This window comes from Arachis hypogaea, chromosome 14 (genome assembly GCF_003086295.3).
Source record: "Arachis hypogaea cultivar Tifrunner chromosome 14, arahy.Tifrunner.gnm2.J5K5, whole genome shotgun sequence".
Classification (NCBI taxonomy): domain Eukaryota; kingdom Viridiplantae; phylum Streptophyta; class Magnoliopsida; order Fabales; family Fabaceae; genus Arachis; species Arachis hypogaea.
In genome coordinates this window covers 108,833,952-108,838,678 of record NC_092049.1, presented here as the reverse complement: position 1 = coordinate 108,838,678, position 4,727 = coordinate 108,833,952, and the positions used below count along the sequence as shown (strand labels likewise).

General features: G+C 37.2%; 1 non-coding gene across 1 annotated transcript; it reads right to left on the bottom strand.

Annotated features, from left to right (window-relative positions):
• Positions 1-2,252: 2,252 nt before the first annotated feature.
• LOC112745143 (small nucleolar RNA R71) lies at positions 2,253-2,360 on the bottom strand. Its single transcript, XR_003173087.1, has one exon. It is a non-coding gene; the product is annotated as a small nucleolar RNA R71 (small nucleolar RNA).
• Positions 2,361-4,727: the final 2,367 nt, after the last annotated feature.

Below are 4,727 nucleotides of genomic sequence, written 5' to 3'. Positions count from 1 at the left end.
TTTTATCCAAAATTTTTAAGAATGAATTCTGGTGTTTCATGAAGCATGTGGAGCCTGGCTGGCTGTAAAGCCATGTCTAAATTCCTTTAGACTGAGGCTTCCAATTCGTTATCAAGAGCAAGCTAGTTGGTGCTAATCCACCTGCTGCTGTTCATGATCTACCTGCTGCATGCTAAAGCTTGGCTGGCTATTATGCCATGCCTGACCCTTTGATTGGAGCTTTAGACTAAAAGAGCATAAGATTCTTGGAATTCATATTAAAAATTTTGGAATCCTTATTTTTCTTTTTTTTTTCAAAATGATTTTCGAAAATTTTAAAATAAAAATACAAAAAAATCATAAAATCATAAAAATAAAAAATATTTTGTGTTTCTTGTTTGAGTCTTGAGTCATGTTATAAGTTTGGTGTCAATTGCATGTGCATCTTGCATTTTTCAAAAATTCTCATGAATTCATAGTGTTCTTCATGATCTTCAAGTTGTTCTTGGTAAGTCTTCTTGTTTGATCTTTGCATTTGCATGTTTTGTGTCTTTTCTTATTTTTCATATGCATTCTTGAATTCTTAGTGCCTAAGCATTAAAGAATTCTAAGTTTGGTGTCTTGCATGTTTCCTTTGCATTAAAAATTTTTCAAAAATAAGTTCTTGATGTTCATCTTGATCTTCATAGTGTTCTTGGTGTTCATCTTGACATTCATAGCATTCTTGCATGCATCACATGTTTTGATCTAAAAATCTCATGCATTGAATCATTTTCATGTTTTTCTCTCTCATCATAAAAATTCAAAAATAAAAAAATATCTTTCCCTTTTTTCTCTCTCATAAATTCAAAAATGAGATTTGACTTTTTCAAAATTTTTTAAAAAAAAAATCTAGTTATTTTCATGAGTCAAATCAAAATTTTCAATTTAAAAATCTCACCTTTTTCAAAATCTTTTTCAAAAAATCAAATCTTTTTCAAATTTCTTAGTTATTTTCGAAAATTTCAAAAATATTTTTCTTATTTTTATATCAAATTTTCGAAAATAACATCACCAATTAATATTTTGATTCAAAAATTTCAAGTTTGTTACTTACTTGTTAAGAAAGATTCAAACTTTAAGTTCTAGAATCATATCTTTTGATTTCTTGTGAATCAAGTCATTAATTGAGATTTTAAAAATCAAATCTTTTTCAAAAACTAATTTCAATCATATCTTTTCAAAAATATCTTCTTATCTCATCTTTTTCAAAAATATGATTTCAAAATATCTTTTCTAACTTCCTAACTCCCTATCTTTTCAAAATTGATTTTCAAAATTTGTTTCAACTAACTAACTAACTTTTTGTTTGTTTCTTATCTTTTTCAAAACTACCTAACTAACTCTCTCTCTCTAATTTTCGAAAATATCTTCCCCCTTTTTCAAAAATTTCTTTTTAATTAACTAATTATTTTTTATTTTCGAAAAATTACTAACCTTTTTCAAAAACTATTTTCAAAAATCACTAACCCTTTTTCAAAAATTATTTTCGAAAATTCTCCCTCTCCCATCTTGTTCTATTTATTTATTCATCTACTAACATCTCCTCATCTCACATCTCTGCTCTCCTCACAGTTGTGTTTCTTCCATTACATTACATTCTTTGTCTCCCTCTTTTCTTCCACTCACAAAGGGATCCCTATACTGTGGTATAAAGGATCTCTATTATTATTATTTTTCTGTGCCCTCTTCTTTGTCATATGAGCAGGAGCAAGGACAAGAACATTCTTTTTGAAGCAGATCCAGAACCTGAAAGGACTCTGAAGAGAAAATTAAGAGAAGCTAAATTACAACAATCCAGAGATAACCTTTCAGAAATTTTCGAACAGGAAGAGGAGATGGCAGCCGAAAATAATAATAATGCAAGGAGGATGCTTGGTGACTTTATTGCACCTAATTCCAATTTACATGGAAGAAGCATCTCCATTCCTGCCATTGGAGCAAACAACTTTGAGCTAAAACCTCAATTAGTTTCTCTGATGCAGCAGAACTGCAAGTTTCATGGACTTCCATCTGAAGATCCTTTTCAGTTCTTAACTGAATTCTTGCAGATATGTGATACTGTTAAGACTAATGGAGTAGATCCTGAAGTCTACAGGCTCATGCTTTTCCCTTTTGCTGTAAGAGACAAAGCTAGAATATGGTTGGACTCTCAACCTAAAGATAGCCTGAACTCTTGGGATAAGCTGGTCACGGCTTTCTTAGCCAAGTTCTTTCCTCCTCAAAAGCTGAGCAAGCTTAGAGTGGATGTTCAAACCTTCAAATAGAAAGAAGGTGAATCCCTCTATGAAGCCTGGGAGAGATACAAAGGACTGACCAAAAAGTGTCCTACTGACATGCTTTCAGAATGGACCATCCTGGATATATTCTATGATGGTTTATCTGAGCTATCAAAGATGTCATTGGATACCTCTGCAGGTGGATCCATTCACCTAAAGAAAACGCCTGCAGAAGCTCAAGAACTCATTGACATGGTTGCTAATAACCAGTTCATGTACACTTCTGAGAGGAATCCTGTGAGTAATGGGACGCCTATGAAGAAGGGAGTTCTTGAAGTTGATACTCTGAATGCCATATTGGCTCAGAACAAAATATTGACTCAGCAAGTCAATATGATTTCTTAGAGTCTGAATGGAATGCAAGCTGCATCCAACAGTACTCAAGAGGCATCTTCTGAAGAAGAAGCTTATGATCCTGAAAACCCTGCAATAGCAGAGGTAAATTACATGGGTGAACCTTATGAAAACACCTATAATTCATCATGGAGAAATCATCCAAATTTCTCATGGAAGGATCAAAAGCCTCAACAAGGCTTTAATAATGGTGGAAGAAACAGGTTTAGCAATAGCAAGCCTTTTCCATCATCCCCTCAGCAACAGACAGAGAATTCTGAGCAGAATTCATCTAACTTAGCAAACGTAGTCTCTGATCTATCTAAGGCCACTGTGAGTTTCATGAATGAAACAAGGTCTTCCATTAGAAATTTGGAAGCACAAGTGGGCCAGCTGAGTAAAAGGATCACTGAAATCCCTCCTAGTACTCTCCCAAGCAATACAGAAGAGAATCCAAAAGGAGAGTGCAAGGCCATTGACATAACCAAAATGGCTGAACCCAATGAGGGAGAGGAGGACGTGAATCCCAAGGAGGAAGACCTCCTGGGACGTCCAGTGATCAATAAGGAGCTTCTCTCTGAGGAACCAAAGGACTCTGAGGCTCATCTAGAGACCATAGAGATTCCATTGAACCTCCTTATGCCCTTCATGAGCTCTGATGAGTATTCCTCTTCTGAAGAGAATGAGGATGTTACTGAAGAGCAAACTGCCAAGTTCCTTGGTGCAATCATGAAGCTGAATGCCAAATTATTTGGTATTGAAACATGGGAAGATGAACCTCCCTTGTTCATCAATGAACTAAGTGATCTGGATCAACTGACATTGCCTTAGAAGAGACAGGATCCTGGAAAGTTCATAATACCTTGTACCATAGGCAACATGATCTTTAAGGCTCTGTGTGATCTTGGTTCAGGAATAAACCTCATGCCCCTCTCTGTAATAGAGAAACTGGGAATCTATGGGGTGCAAGTTGCTAAAATCTCATTAGAGATGGCAGACAATTCAAGAAAACAGGCTTATGGACAAGTAGAGGACGTGTTAGTAAAGGTTGAAGGTAGTAAAGGTTGAAGGCCTTTACATCCCTGCTGATTTCATAGTCCTGGATACTGGAAAGGAAGAGGATGAATCCATCATCCTTGGAAGACCTTTCCTAGCCACAGCAAGAGCTGTGATTGATGTGGACAGAGGAGAATTAATCCTTCAATTGAATGAGGATAACCTTGTGTTTACAACTCAAGGATCTCTCTCTGTATCCATGGAGAGGAAGCATAAAAAGCTTTCTCAAAGCAGAGTCAAACAAAGCCCCCACAGTCAAACTCTAAGTTTGGTGTTGGGGAGTCTCAACAATGCTCTGAACATCTGTGAGGCTCCATGAGAGCCCACTGTCAAGCTATTGACATTAAAGAAGCGCTTGTTGGGAGGCAACCCAATTTTTATTTATCTAACTATATTTCTCTTAGTTATATGTCTTTATAGGTTCATGATCATGTGGAGTCACAAAATAAACAAAAAAATTGGAAACAGAATCAAAAACAGCAGAAGAAAAATCACACCCTGGAGGAAGCATCTGCCTGGCGTTCAACGCCAAAACAGAGCATGGTTCTGGCGCTAAACGCCCAAAATGGGCAACATCCTGGCGCTGAACGCCCAAAACAAGCATGGTTCTGGCGTTCAACGCCAGAAATGGCAACAAATGGGCGTTGAACACCCAAAATGGGCACCAACCTGGCGCTGAACGCCCAGAGTTGTGTGCAAGGGCATTTTGCATGCCTAAATTGGTGCAGGGATGTAAATGCCTTGACACCTCAAGATCTGTGGACCCCACAGGATCCCCACTCACCTCACCCTCTATCTTTCCATTCATGACCATCCCTTCTGTTTTCCATCCACCACTCACATCCATACACACATCCCTCCATCTCCTCCATATCTTCTGCTTCTTCTATTCCTTCTTCTTTTGCTCGAGGGCGAGCAACATTCCAAGTTTGGTGTGGTAAAAGCATAAGCTTTTTTGTTTTTCCATTACCATTGATGGCACCTAAACCTCTAAAAGAGGGGAAGGGAAGACAAAGGCTTCCACCTCCGAGTCATGGGAGA